Below are 17,211 nucleotides of genomic sequence, written 5' to 3' on the forward strand. Positions count from 1 at the left end.
TCTTCATCTTCCAAGCCAAAGAGGACAAAGAATGTTCCTCAAACATCTCAAAAGAGAAGGAGGATTGCATTGAGCGATGAAATCTGATTCTGAGGAACCGGTTCCTGCTAGAGAACCTGCCGTTACTGAAGCTAAGAAAGAGGTTTCTCAGAAGTATTCTGAAATTGGGGGTTCTAGGCTTCTCAAGAGGCTTAGACGAATGATAGTTCCTGAAACTCCCAAGGAATCCAAATCAACAAGGAAGTACAAGAAACAGAGGGCACAAAGGCCAATTTCAGATGATGAAGAGGAAGCAGCTAAGGAAGGGGATCAGGAATCTCTGATCTCACAAGACAAGGAATTTGCTCCAGTCACTTCTTCTCCATCAACTCCATCTCAGGAAGCTGTATCTGACAAGGCTAACTCACCATCTGTGTCTCTTGTTGATCCAGGCACAAGTGCTGATATTGATGTTCAACACTTGGTTCTGTCTGAAGTATTTCTCTTAGAAGCTCTAACAGCAAATAATCCTTCCACAACACCTGTTACTGATGCTGTTCAAACTCCAGAGTTATCAACAACACCTTCTCTGCATCAAGATGCTGATGATCAGACTTTAGGTGAGCATCAGGATATGGCTGTTGATCAGAACTTAGTATCAGATCAGCAATTAGAGGATGCTGAAGCCTCCATTGCTACTCACACTGTTGTCTTATCAGAATATACTGATTCTTTAAGTTCTGATGCTGCAAATGCTGGAGATACTGGTGATGCTGCTCCAACTGTAGATGCTGATGAAGCAGGTCCTTCAGGACATACTCCTCAACAGACTCTTCCTAAGTCTGAACTGGTAAAGAAGTTTGTTACCGGGGCTGCACCAGTACCTTGGAGTGAAACTCCTGCAGGTCAGGAGTGGACTAAGGAATGGAACTCAGTTTCATGTGTTCCAGCTGCAGTACATCTTGCTGAGCACTTGACTAAAGCTGATGAAATGTTAAATTCTGATGATTTAAAAACCCAGCTTAGAGTCACTGCATTGAGTATTAAACATCTACAAGGTCTTCATTCAACTACTCATGCAGAGCTACACAAGATTCAGGAGAACTTTATCAAACAAGAACAAGTTTGGAAAATTGATAAGAAAAAGTTCTTTCAACCTACCATTGACAGGATTGCTTATATTGAGAAAACTCAAGAGAAACAACAAGCTCAGATTGATGACATTCTGACAAATCAAGCTTCTCAGCAATCGCAACTTACTGAAATCCAATCCTCAGTGGAATTACTTATCTCTCTTTTACTACCTGCTGATGCCAAAAAGGGGGAGAAGGTAATTAAGTCCAAATGCAACACTAACAAGACACTGCAAGGAAAGGATGATGGAAATGATGATCAAGGATACTCTGGAATGGGTAGCGGTCATAGTCAAGGTAGAGGTTTACATCAAGACAAGCTAGTCACAGGACAAGTTCTGATACTGGGAAAAGAATAAGTTCTGCTGCTGGTAAAAGGATAAGTTCTGATGAACTTCTAGATCTTGATGAGGAAATGTCAAGACAAGTATTTCTTCAAGAAAATCCAGGAATGGACTTGGAAAATTTAAAGGAAGAAGAAGCCAGACTTAAATCAGAGAAAGTCACATCTAAATCTGAAGCTTCTGGTAAAAAGTCACTTCCAAAACTCAAAGGCATTGTGATCAAAGAAAGGACACATACTGAAGCAACGTTGGCTAGATCACAACCACAGATAGATCCAAGGGTAAAGAAAAGGTTGGTGAACCTATCAAGGTTTATGTACCTCCTGAGGAAGAAGAAATTATTGATGAAAAAGATGATCTTGCTCTGACTTCAAGAAAAGTTCTTAAAACAACCTCTGACATGGCTCAAGTTTTTTAGAGTCAAGAAATTATAAGTTCTGATATTCAGAAGAAGCAAGTAACCTCTGACAGAGCTCAAGTTAACTTGATATCAGAAAATAGATCAAAGACACTCCTACCAGGATTCACTAAAGCAAAACAGACTCAATCTTTGAAGACTACTGCAAGTGGTTTTAAAGCAAGAGTAGTTACTGGAAAGGAAGCTAGAGATAAAACTGGATTGGGAAGTGCTGATGAAAGAAGAGTACATAACACTACCAATGATCCAACTTCCTTGAGTGAACCAGGTATTGGAGCAACTCCTGAGAGATTGAATCAACTGGAATCTGTACAGATGGTTTACCATACCTACTTGAAAGAATACATCATGTTGTATTTCATGACAGATGGTAGGGTTTATCATATAAGACAAAATGCCATTCCATTGAAGTATTTTGAAGAATTGGAGCATGTACTTTTCTTACTTCAAGTGGATGACAGAATAACAGAGACTGCTGCAAACTACTTAAAAGAACAGATTCAGAGACATAAAAGGCTTTATTCTGTTAAGTCTGACAGCATATATGTTCCAAAGTACAGAGATCACAATGGTGATATTGTTGATATGAAGCCTAATACTGCACAGATCAGAACATATCTTGGTATTAAGGGACTTGAATTCAATCTAGAGTCTGACAAAGCTTATGTCATAAGACTAGATCAGGAGTTGAGAAAAGCAAAGATCAATGATCTCAGAGCCGCAATCTTTCAAACTGGTGAAGATACTGCAGAGCTTAAAGATGTCAAAAGGAGAATGATTGATGAACTCAGATATGCTGAGAAATGTTTGTTGAAGAACTATCTCAGAACAACTCCTGACATCAGAGAGATCATAAAATGATGAAGCCAAGTCAAAGATCTACAACTGCTTAAATTCTGATATTTATACAGACTGAAGTTGTTATCAGAAGTTGAAATTGGTAAAAGCTTTAAGGACTGTAAGTTGTACTTATCTAGTCTAATTCTCATGCATTTGTACTTAATGTTTTTGACATCATCAAATATCTGTTAAACTTGTATATTATGTTAATTTACAAGTTGGGGGAGATTGTTAGATATATTTGATAATGTCATGGCTAATATGTTTTATATTTAGCTTTCAGATCTTACTTGAACATGATAAATCAGTACTTAACTGTTGATCAGTACTTATACTGGAAGTCAGGACTTAAGGATATCAGTACATATGTTATCAGGAGATAATCGTCAGAAGATAGATATCAGAACTTAAGTGCTGAAGGATAATCAGATAAGGACAGTAGCTGATTAAAGGAAAGAAGATCAAGATAAACATAAGAAGAGATATGCATGAAGAAGGAATTCTGTAAAGAATGGAATACTTGGAAGAAAAGATATCTGATTGATATATTTTAGGAAGCAAAATTATATTCCATATCAATTAGCGATTATCTGGTAACTGTGTAGTATATAAACACAGATATAGGGTTTACACTATAAGTGTTATCATTATTAGAGAAGATTATTCATTGTAACCCTAGCAGCTCTCGTGATATTTGTTCATCACTGAGAGGTAACAGTTCCATACTGTAACAGAGTTTATTGTTTCAATAAAGTTTGTTTTCTGTTACTTAAGTTCTTAAAGTTCGATTTGAGTGTACTATACACTGTATTCACCCCCTCTACGGTGTGTGTGACCTAACAATTATGATATTTGTTGATTAGAAAACCCAGAATAAGAGGAAGTCAGGGAAACGTGTCTTGGACTCCAGGCAAGTTTTCAAACCCGGGAATCATCCCGGAGATAAGTCGTAAGACCAAGTGTCGGTTAGTTTTGTTTTATAAAATATAAACCCGGGAATCATCCCGAAGATGTTTTGGACGATTAAAAATCCGTAATTATTTTATTCCAAGGGAATCAACGTCCACTTACGAAATATTAAATACCTTGAAATTTTATTAAAATGATTTCCAAAGATCGTATTCCCTCAATTATACTTTATCGTTTGGACAAAAAATATTTACTTACTATTCAATTATTAGGGAGAAGTATTCTCCAGTAAATATTTACTTCAATCTTGATTAAATATTAAAGTTTATTAAACGTAAATTAGTTGGGAAATACTATTTTATTCTTTTAAAGGTAAACTCCTTCGAGGTTTAATTATTTATCGATTATCATTTAATTATTGATTATTCAGTAAAGGGTTTATTAATGATTTAAAAATCATATATCCTGATTTAAAATACTTTCTGATTTTCGGAAAAATCATTCAGATAATTTTAGAACGTCGGAGAATATTATCTCGACTTATTTTAAATATTTTGAATATAGTTTCAAAAGAAACTCCCCCTTATCTAATTATTTGTTGTCAATGGTCAACTCACATCCTTAGTACTTCCTCCGAAAAACTTCGGAAGTAAATATATATATATATGAAGTAAAGATATGCCTATCAACAAGCAAAACGCTTGGGGGAACTTCGATGTGGTTCGAGTTCTCGAGATATGATAGGATTTCCTAAAAGGACAAGGGAGGGGTAGGATCCATGTACTTCGTGTATTGACTAGAATACTAGTATTGTAGGAGACGGTACAATATGTACCTAAGGACCTGTGAAGTGTGTGTATACCCGAAATGAGGACACATAGCCCGTATGCGGCAAGGGTGATAACCGGGATACGAAGGTGTCGTCCTTCTACTAGTAGGAAAGGTTACTTTTATCGTAGTACGACTAATCATCGTATGCGGTGGCTCCAACGAGTGTCCTATTCTTCCAATTGGAATTGTGATGCAATAACGTAACCCAAGCGTAGGTGCTGGGTTTACCATTAAGGTATTCGCAAGATAATAAAATCCACTAAAGAATTGTTTTCATGAGAAGGTGTGTGTCACCAAGGAAAACTATTTTTGAATAAAACGTAATTGTCATATATGATGTTTTACGAGAGTTTATCATACAGTCATTTTCATACTGTACATTATTATGTTGGGCATTATAGCTCACTCTTGCTTTCTTTTAAATGACACAACACAACAGATAACCAGTATGCCGGTGTGGGACTCAGTCGCTCGTAGTCATGGGGAGAATCCCTGGCAGCTTTGTCTCAGGTGTGCCAGAGTATTAGATAGGTATAAGATATCAGTCGTAATTATTGTAACTTCATGTAGAGGTTATGAATAATTGTTTGAGATCCTGTAAAGTACATTTGAGTTTTAATAACAGATAATACTTGTTGTACGTCGGTTCTAAGGCTATAACTTGTGAGTGTGTGAGATTGGGGGTCTATCATATATAATTATTGGATTATTGAGTTAATGCAGGTTACACATGATTGAAGGATTGCGTAACGACCTAGATTCCTGACCCCGGATTTGGGGGCGTTACAGTGATGGTATCAGAGCATTAAGTTATAGTACTCAGAAAAGAGAATATTAGGATCTGTCTAGATGCGAGATTTCATAAGAGCTCATATAGAGTTTATCATTATACTACCGGATGTTATGTGTAGGTTAGGATAAGTGTATATTTTAGGTATTAAGGTATGACTAATGAGACCACTGGAGATTATCATAATGATGAGAAAAAAAAATTTAGAATCATATATGATTTGGAAATGATGTGGATGTAGAACTCGGAGCTGAGGCTCCAGGGCATTTGGAGTAAACACGACATTACCAACACCATATGTTCATTTTGATAACACGAGTATGGTTACTTGTAGTTCTTTATAGGTTTCCCATGAAGGGGCATCACATAAGAACCATAAAGTCTAACTATTAGTATACAGTTGAGGTTATTGACCCAAACTAGTTGAAGGTGTCATTTTACCAATGAGGATGGAAATGCCGTATTAATCACAAACTCACTAGAGATAGTGTCCAATATACCCTTGAGGATTCTAATTCTATTATGGAATATTTGAATTTAATATAAGAATGTCATCATAAAACAACTACACTACATGATATTATTAGTGCGCTTAACATGTAAGGATATGATCGTTTAGATTAAAAATTAAGAGCATCAAGAATCGATGGCATGTCTATAATTAAATGGCGTAAGATTCTAACGAGTGATGGTTCGATCTTAGAACTTTTTAAAAAGAGATAGACCAGTGAGTCTAGAGCGGAATTCTTCAGTAGATATGATGTCAGAGGCTACGTATATATACCCGTAGACCTCTAATATATTCGATAACATATGTTCAATTACACATACATGCCACTGAAGTTATGGACTGCATTGAAATCCCTAAGAGATCTCTTTGATCTGTTCCCAGGGGGAACTGGCCACTTAGAATTAGTAATAGATTCGTGTAGCAGGAAATTATCGGCTTAACAGATATTTTTGGAATATTTCTGAGTAATGTCTTCGAGGTAAAATACGGGAACGACAGATATACGTGCGAAAGTCAAGTTAGTAAGCGATTTTAAAATAATGTTGAAAGAGAAACTTTTTGAAATATGGAATTACGAAGAAGAAGAGGTGGGATCATCCTCAGATGGATAATGACGAGAGTTAGGATAATCAGTGAAATATTTTAGGACCTACTCACTGTCACGTTACTCCCTCCAAATTGTTGATCATTCGTATTTCCTGAATAAGTTATATTAGGCAATCCTTTTTGTTCCCTACTTTGAACTTCTGATGTGACCATCTTGAATAGTCTTTCTCCACATCAGGACTTGTTTAATTCTTTTAGTTAATCCATGAACTTTCATTCATAGATTATGATCTTCTTGTTCAACTCAGAGATATTTATACTTCATTTTAATTATCCAATAGATTATATATATATATATATAAATTTTCCCTCAATTCATCGATGAATATTCATAATGAGTATCTTCATTTGATTCTTCTTTCATACTTACTCTTCTCAGTCGAGATTGTAAATATCTAACAAATTGTTAAAAACATGGATGATCTAATATCCATATATTCCTCGGGAATCTTTTCCTCTAATCGGGATGAAATTATATATTGAACTTTGAAATCATAGTAAGGGTATTAATTTGATATTGGTATTCTGATTCAATTCTATTTAAAGATCTGATAAAGTATGTGAACTAGGGCAACTATGAGTGTACCCTTTATTTGGAAAGAAATATTTGATAAGAGGATATCGATTGTTCCGATGCCAAGACCACTTGATTTAGAGTTATAATTGTCTTTCTTGGCCCATATTAAAAAAAACTCTTGATTTCAAAATCGTCATCCAGGTAGCCACAATTTCTTCAGTGGTTACGATGTTGAGATTTTTACAAACAAACTGAAATATGCCTAGTTGCATATGTTCTCATGAAGGACTAGTTAATTGTCCTAACTAGTCAAAATCTTAATTAATACGACGAAAGCCTAGCTAATCGTCCTAGCTAGTTGCTATGGGCCAAACCAATTGTGTTGGCCATTTTCTTAGCCGGTTGAGAATATTGCGTGATATGGACTAGTTATTATTTTGCTAAGTTCCGCTTCCAATAAAATTTTGATTATTCCATAGTACATTATATATGCCAGATTTAATTGTTGATGAAATTTTCAAAGAATGATTTAATTGAGACCTAACTAGGTCGCCCACTCAAACGAGAATTCATATTCAGTTTTATGAAATATTTTGTTCATGAAATATTTTATTCTTTCGTTTGTATAACGAATATCTAATTAAAATTACAAAGTGATTGAAGAACAATATACTTCCTTATTTATTAATCATTGGATAAAATTCCTTCTTTCAAAATAGCACCTCTTGGAGACCTCAATGGTTAACCTTTGGTTGAGGATGTCATTCGATATTTCTTTCATTATTCGAGAAGAAACGTATTCTTTCAATGGGAAAACGTTACAAGTATCATTCGTATGATGTTATTATTCAGCAATTATTGCTTTCAATGGATATTCTCCATAATATCATAATATAGAATTCTAAGGACATGGAAGGAAAATCCTTGTTATATTCTTCCTTCCAAGTTATAAATCTTCTGAGTGTTGCGACTCTTTTATTCAGAGCTCATTATTTGTTCAGATGTTAGTTTTTGAAACCTTGTTAAGACTGTCTAAATTTCATCGATATTGTGAAAATCATTTTTCCAAGGCTAATTGCCTTCCCAACAAAGAGAGGTATAGTTGAGAACCGATTGTTGTAATATGAGATTGAAAGCTCAGTGCTATGATGGTGCAATCGGAGCATAGTGAGGAGTAAATTGTTTTAAAAAGAAGAATACCATGTTTAGTTATTATCATAAGTATCTTTAATATGGTTATAGAAGAACGAAAATAGGGATACGACGTGATTAGTGAGGTACACTTCTATGAAACATTATCGGGAAATGTGCTAATAAAATTTGGGAAAAACCAAGCATGTATGAATTTGAGGAATAAGATTTTCAAGAATTGAAGGCAAGGTTAGTAGCAATCCCGTGCTAGAATTACTCGACGATAAATATAGGATGTTGCGTGAAGTCTAATGATATGTGTACGCAGCTTAAGGACCGTGACATATGGCTTTCTAATAATAATCTAGAATAATTGCGATAAGGTTCGGACTGAAAGGGACAAGGAGTTTACTTATGAGAAAATTTTGGAATTTCTTTTTAACACTGAACACGAGATAGAGGCTATAGTCAAATTGATCAAAGGCCATGATTGAGAAATCTATTATCATCAAGGAAAGGCCAATATGGTGGCTGACACTTTAAGTAGGAAAAGATATATTGAGGATGACAAATCTCAGAATAACTGATGAGAAGGATCGTATGAAAAGAACGCTTTATTACTTAACAAGAAGACTTAAAGATGCCTAAAAATGTAAACGGATATTAGTCATGACAGAATATGAAAAGAGATGTCATTGAGTAGGTAAGTAAGTATTCGACATGGTTGAAAATGAAAACGGAAAGGCGAGGGTTAAAATTTTGGCAATTTCGACTTGTAGATGACCCAAATAGGAGTAAGAGTTAATTACAATAAATTTTGAAGGAGGATTATCAAGAACCAAGTTAGCCGTCGTGCTATTTGAGAATTTTGAGTGATAGATTAAATAAGACCGCTTACTTTATTATGCAAACGATAGATGTCCACTCTACAAAATTGTTATGAACGCAGAAGAGATAATTGGGACCGAGAGACCCTGTGATGACTGCGCCACGCAAGGACCCAAGATTTAATTAACGGGTCTATTTCCCAAGATATTTTGCAAAAAAGGACGGAAGGAGGAATGACTTAGAGTTCTCAAATCGACAAGTAGAATGAGAGGACTATCCTGACCATTGAAGATACGTTTAGCGGTTTACCTTTTATTTGGAACGGTTTGGGGAATCGCCTATTGTTGACAGATAATTCGTGTAGATGTACTTACCATGCTAGCATACGAAAAATAGTCGCCAATATCCCTTACGAAGGACAACGTGAAAGAATCAAGGATGTCATTGGCCAAGCTGATAGAACGAAAAGAAGATCGTACACGCCCTATAAAGGCCACTGGTAGCAGATACCAATAAATGTGAATACGTCTAAGGCGCTAGCGAGAATAATAAGTATGACCCAGAAGGTATCGTAGTACTATAGATATTATACAGGGAATGATTAAAGAAGTTCGACCGATGACGGAAGCTGAACGTTCCACGATCCTAAAACGTGTCAATCAATTGCGTATGAAATGGTGCTTCTTTCAAGATGGCAACAGGACAAGGATGTGACTTACGTTACTATGGGAAGAAATGTTAAATCTAGTGCTAAGCGTGCAGCAGGAGACGAGCGTGTAGAAATGCAACGAGAACTTCTTACATGACTTAATCGACGGAGAGGCTGCGCCAAAATGGGAAAACGTTAAGGAATGAAACTCTAGCACTAGTAGGAGCGATATAGGAGAAATGAATAAGTTGAAGGATGATTCCAAACACTAGAAGATGCGCTAATTGTCCATATTATCAATTTTTAAGGGAGATGAAGTGACCAGTTGACGCTAATCGAATCACCGATAATAACGAGTTATCGTGCGGGCATTGGAACGGCTATAAAGCATGTACGGAAGAAAGAATCGTTCTCCCTTAGGATTGGGAAGGAGTTGGTAAGCGGAAGATACTTCCTAGAACTTATCAGAACCCGGCTAGTGGCAGCCCAGGACGAACAATAGAGATATGCGGACCAGGACTATAAAGACATAAAGTACGAAGTAGCGGACCAAGTACCTCCCGAGGAGGGAGTGATGAGATTCGAAAGGGAAAGAAATGTTGAACCTAAGATTTATTGGAGCAGTTGAAAAATTAAAGAACTAAGAAAGTTGACTTATAAATTAGCACCATCGTCGAATGGTCACCAAGTTTATAACGAGTACCACAAATCGAGGTTAGGAAATTTAACCTTCAAAACCAAACATATGATTGAAAATGAGCTAATAAACTTGTAGTCAGACTTAGCGTATGTCGAGTAACGTGTAGAGGTCATAAGACTACTAGGACGAGTACCCGGAAATATATTGGATGGGTGATTGGAAATTTTATGAAAAGATCAAATACTGCAAGCTCAACGTGAGAACTCGAGGTTGTCATGCGAGAAGCATATCCCTGCCTGTTTCTGAAGTGATTCCGGGACAGAATCCTTTTAAGGGGGGAAGACTATAAGAACCCAAATTTTTGACATCGATAAAAAACCTTTATGAATAGTAATATAATAACTTGAATTTTTAAGACCTTGTAAAACGTTTAATGAATAGTAACCCTGACGGACGGGGAAAAACGTTTTAGCCCACACTATGTTGTGCATGAGAAAATGAGTTTCGGAATTGATAACTTGATTATACGTACCAAATGAGTGTATGTAAACGCTATTAGTTTTCAAAGAAAACGAACTTTGAAAAATGACCATATTTACGAATCATCGAGGATTACGGGAATCATAATATAATTATGAATTTAAAACCATATGGATTTATATCCAAGTATGTTAATTCAAAACATAAGGAATAAATACGAAAGGTATTACGTCGCGAACCATTTACGAGAAAGTATTTTGAAAACGTTTAAGCGACCGAGCGAACGCGCAAATGATTAAATAAACGTAATGCACTAACTAACCATGGTAATAAAGTAATCATGGTTACTTTATCAAATAGTGAGCTAGAGATAGGATGATCAACTAAGGCTAAGCAAATAGTGAGGTAAAGGGCTAAGTTAAGTAGATTAGCTTACAAACTACAAGGCTACCTAGTTTTCTTGTCCATGGATTTGGCAACAAGAATAAACCTAGGATCCTAAACTAGAAGATATCAATCAATATAAGATATCACAAGCTATCACAACCTCATTTCCAAGAAGCAACCAATATACTATCTTAGAAGTAACCAAGGAAGCAAGCATAAAAACACTTCTTCTTTCCCAAAACCATTCCATTCGGCCCTTCATCTCCCAACCAAGAAATCAAATTCAATTCTTCAAGTTCTAACCATGGATAAATCCTCCCATTAATTTTCAAGCTTCCTAACAACCAAACTAAGGTAATATAATTCTTTGATCTCTTTTTATCAAGGTTTGATGGGTGTAATAAAATCAAGAAAGTTGAGAATGAATAGTATGAATAGTAACTCTTCTTTGGTTTCTTGATTTTAATGGTGGTTTTATGTTCCAAAAACCATACCAAGCACTCCCAAGACTCCACCATCCTCAAGAACACATCTCAAGCTTTCAAGTAAGGTAAAAATATTTTATCCAAACTTATTTAAGATTTAAGTTCAAGATCCTTTTAGTATGTAGTTATAAACCTAGTTTTGGGAGTGGTATTGTTGAAATCTTGATGTTTAGCTAAGTAGATTTAAGGTTGATTGTTGTTGCCTCAAGAACATGATGTTCTTGAGAGGAGTTAGTGTGTTGATGATGATATGTTGATTGTTGGTGGTAGTATAAAGATTTAAGGCGTAAACGAAACTCCGATTGTAAACATAATCTCGTTAAAACGAACAAAACGTAACTTTAAGTCTATGCATAAAGTACCGAGGATGTAAACTGTAGTTTCTTGAAAAATAACCCTTAATTATGATAGAAAATTTTATAAGGATCATTTAGGCGCTTGAATCGCTTGATTCCGATTTACGGATCAAAAGTTATGGCCGTTTTACTAAAAGTGGTTCACGCGACAAAAATTGCTACGAATTACGAACTTTGAAAATATAAAGGATCGACTTAAAAATGTTCATAAATCATGAAATATTCAAAGAGAGTAATAAATAGAGTTATTAGCTGCCACAAAAATTTCAAGTAAGAATGTTGATGTTTCAATTTTATAAAAATGTCGGAGCCGAGGTCGCGCGGAGTACGAATGTAAAAACAACCCCCTGTTAGGAAACTGTCACTTCGGGATTTTCACCCCAGTTACCAGAAAACTATTTGAAAATGATGTGTCCTAAATTTTGTCTAGATCGCGTACGCAAAAACGGTGCATCAATTGAGTTAACAGTTTGAGAGATATCAATGTTTTAGTGAAAGCGGTTTGAATAGTAAAACTCCGTAGTTGACCGAACTTATGAAATGCTTTTCACCTAATTAAATTCATTTTATCAAAATGAAACTTTTAGGATAAATATTATAACCACTCAAGAAGCACTTTGAGGTGGTTTCGTATTAAAATATTAATATTAAGATTTATTAAAAATGTTAGAGTGCAAGCCGCGTAATAGTAATATTCGGTAAAGTCAATTCTAGAAGACCACTTTGACCGTCCGTTTCGACCAAGCAGTGATACTTATTTCGAATCGGTGAAAGAATGAAATCTATGAAGTATTGAACTTATTAGAAAAATAAGTTGGTGATGAGAGTAGGAATACTAATTAAGATTATGATGTTTGTTGATTAAAAAACCCGGAATAAGAGGAAGTCGGGGAAACGTGTCTTGGACTCCAGGCAAGTTTTCAAACCCTACCCTTTAAGAACTGTTGTGTTCTGAATATTTTATTTTACAAAACTCTGATATATGCATGAGATTGCTTTAAACTATTTTACGAAGTTTGAGATGTATTACATTACTCAATTGTTGATAATTTCTAGTATATGTTCATAACCGAATTCGAAATGTTATGTTTAGACCGAGAGTCGGTCGGTGTAAGCTTATGAAAACCCGGAAGTATTCGGGAGGTGTTTTTATTAAGAATATTAACGCTACAGTAGAGCGTGATGTATAAGTCATAATACCGAGTGTTGGTCAGTTTTGTTTTATAAAATATAAACCCGGGAATCATCACGGAGATGTTTTGGACGATTAAAAATCCGTAATTATTTTATTCCAAGGGAATCAACGTCCACTTACGAAATATTAAACACCTCGAACTTTTATTAAAACAATTTCCAAAGATCGTATTCCCTCAACTATACTTTATCGTTTGGACAAGAAATATTTACTTACTATTCAATTATTAGAGAGAAGTATTCTCCAGTAAATATTTACTTCAATCTTGATTAAATATTAAAGTTTATTAATTTATTAAACATTAATTAGTTGGGAAATACTATTTTATTCTTTTAAAGGTAAACTCCTTCGAGGTTTAATTATTTATCGATTATCATTTAATTATTTATTATTCAGTAAAGGGCTTATTTATGATTTAAAAATCATAGATCCTGATTTAAAATACTTTCTGATTTTCAAAAAAATCATTCGGATAATTTCAGAACGTCGGAGAATATTATCTCGACTTATTTTAAATATTTTGAATATAGTTTCAAAAGAAACTCCCCCTTATCTAATTATCTGTTGACAACGATCAACTCACATATTTAGTACTTCCTCCGAAAACTTTCGGAAGTACGTATATATATATGAAGTAAAGTTATGCCTATTAACAAGTAAAACACTTGGGGGAACTTCGATGTGGTTCGAGTTCTCGAGATATGATAGGATTTCCTAAAGGACAAGGGAGGGGTAGGATCCAAGTATTTCGTGTATTGGATAGACTACTGGTACCGTATGAGACGGTACAATATGTACCTAAGGACCTGCGAAGTGTTTGTATACCCGAAATGAGGTCACATAGCCCGTATGCGGCAAGGGTGATAACCGGGATACGAATGTGTCGTCCTTCTACTAGTAGAAAAGGTTACTTTTATCATAATACGACTGATCATCGTATGCGGTGGCTCCAACGAGGGTCCTATTCTTCCAATTGGAATTGTGATGCAATACCGTAACCCAAGCCTAGGTGCTGGGTTTACCATTAAGGTATTCGCAGGATAATAAAATCCACTAAAGAATTGTTTTCATGAGAAGGAGTGTGTCACCAAGGAAAACTATTTTTGAATAAAATGTAATTATCATATATGATATTTTACAAGAGTTTATCATTTTTATACTGTACATTACTATGCTGGGCATTATAGCTCACTCTTGCTTTCTTTTAAATGACACAACACAACAGATAACCAGTATGCCGGTGTGGGACTTAGTCGCTCGCAATCATGGGGAGAATCCCTGGCAGCTTTGTCTCAGGTGTGCCATAGTATCAGATAGGTATAAGATATCAGTCATAATTATTATAACTTCATGTAGAGGTTATGAATAATTGTTTGAGATCCTGTAAAGTACATTTAAGTTTTAATAACAGATGATACTTGTTGTACGTCGGTTCTAAGGCTATAACTTGTGAGTGTGTGAGATTGGGGGTCTTTCATATGGAATTATTGGATTATTAAGTTAATGCATGTTACACATGATTGAAGGATTGCGTAACGACCTAGATTCCTGACCCCGGATTTGGGGGCGTTACACTCAATGACAAAGCACATCAACATTAGGTACCATTTCATAAGGGAACATGTAATGGAAGGTACAGTAGAATTGTATTTTGTTCCAAAAGATCAACAACTAGCAGATATCTTCACAAAACCACTATGTGAAGCTACTTTTACAAGACTGGTAAATGAACTTGGAATGGTTTTAGGTTCTTCCTCTAAATCTTCTTAGTTTTTTTGTTCTCATGCACCAGACTTTATGATTAGTGTTTACAGATTGTCTTATCTTCATGAAATCTTTTCTTTAACTAAAATTCATTAAATGCTGATTGTTATCTAATGTGGATCTTTAAATTATGATAGTGTTTTGAATGTTCTGTGACTATTCAATCCAATGAGGATAATTGTGCTAGATGCTGACCTAGTAGTCTTTAACATACTAGAAATCCCATGTTTGAATTAGTTATTTATGTGGAAACTCATTAACACAAGCAAATTCTGATTTTGAGCTTAGTCAAGTTTACTTTGTGTATCTTATTACTAAGTCACAAACTAGATTCTTGCTTCTTATCTGTCAGATTCTGATGTCAGTAAATCTTAAGAATGAACTAAATGATGATAAGCCACACCTATCAAAAGAAATGTTAGGTCACACACACTGTAGAAGGGGGTTGAATACAGTGTTTATCACAATCAAATCGAATATAAGAACACAAGTAATAGAAAATAGATTTTATTCAACACAATAAACTCTGTTACAATATGGACCTGTCCTCTCTCAGTGATGAACAACTTATCACGAGAGCTGCTAGGGTTACATTAAATAATAACTTCGATTATGATAACACATCTATGTTTATATACTACACAGTTACAAGATAATCTCTAATTGATATTGAATATGATTCTATTTCCTAAATATATCAATTAGATATCTTTTTTTCCAAGTCTTCTATTTTCCATAGAAATCTTCTCGATGTATAGCTCTTCTTTATTTAGTCTTGATCTTCTTTCCTTTCAATCGGCCTTTCCTTAACTATTCGTCCTCCCGCACTTAAGTTCTGATATCCATCTTCTAATAATTATCTCCTGATAATTTAAGCACCGATATCCTTAAGTTCTGACTTCCAGTAAGTGCTGATTTCAGTAAGTACTGATATTTCCTGTTTGTTAAGATCTGAAAACTAAACATGAAACACATTAGACATGACATCTCAAATATATCTAACAATCTCCCCCAACTTGTAAATTAGTATAATATACAAGTTCAATATATATTTGATGATGTCAAAAACATTAAGTACAAATGCACATGAGAATTTGACTAAGAAACTACAACTTACAGCACTTGTAGCTTTTACCATCCTTAAAGTCTGATATCAGCTTTAGTCTGTATGTTCTTCAGAATTTAACAGTTGCGGTCCCTGACTTGGCTTCATTATATGATCTCTTTAATATCAGGAGTTGTCCTGAGTTAATTCTTCAAAAGACATCTGTGACGACCTCAATCCAGGGGTCAGGAGTTGACGTCACCAACAACAAATAATAACAATCATAATTTAGACCAACTCATTAATAATACATAACTACGACCCCTTTACCAAGACCTTTTCCAAGTTTAAGTATGACTTAGGTTACTCAACTAACACAACTCAAATCACCTTACACAATTCCGACCACTAATTTAATGCAGCAACTCAACAGACCTCATCTGGTCTGAGCACAACTATCCCAGAGGAGACTGACACAAGAGGAGCTGGAACTCTGCCCTGATTACCACACAAGAATCTTCTAGGCATCTGCAATACATATAAAATATTCTGCAAGGGTGAGCAATTGCTTGCTCAGCAGCACCACTATATGAATAACAAGTAAAACAGTTTAAAGTAAAGCAGTTATAGGAACATAATTCATATCTTGCCAGAAACGTGTAAAATAGATATAAACTGGTTATCAAACTAGCATGCTCTGTAAAACCAAAATCAACAGTCGTGTGCTGTGTATTAATACCAGAGTTCAATTTTAGCATGCTATTTTCATTTTCAAACCTTCTGTTCCCTTACAGGAACCATAAAATCATTTGTCCCGTTACGGGGACCCAAAACCACTTGTTCCATTAAATAAAACACAACACACAGACACAACATATTTCCCTAATTAAATAATATTAATAAAACATAACACACAGACACAACATCTCTCCCTTTTCATTTCATCTCTCTACACATATCTCTCCCGATCTTTTCTTCATATTTCCCTTCAATCTTCTCTATTCTTCCCCCTGATCTTCCCGTGTTCCCCGGTTATTTCCATGTTTTCCTTTCATGCGTTCATCTCCCCCGTGTGTTATGTTCGATTCCGGTCACTGTTGCCTCCGTTTTTGCCCTGTTTCCGGCCATTCCCCTCGCGCCTGAGTATTTCCCGGTTCCTGTAGTGGGTTCTGTTGATTATATGTATATATACGTGTGTATATATATGTATGACAGTTTGTTTGGATTGTGGCCTGTGTTGCTTTTAATTTTCCGATTGTTGCTTACTGTTCCGATTGTATATTATTTTAATTCATTTTTTTAATCTTGCAGGAATTTATTTGATTATTTTAATGAAATAAAATAATTTTCATGCGGGAAATTAATTAATCGGT

Source organism: Apium graveolens, chromosome 3, assembly GCF_009905375.1.
Source record: "Apium graveolens cultivar Ventura chromosome 3, ASM990537v1, whole genome shotgun sequence".
NCBI lineage: Eukaryota > Viridiplantae > Streptophyta > Magnoliopsida > Apiales > Apiaceae > Apium > Apium graveolens.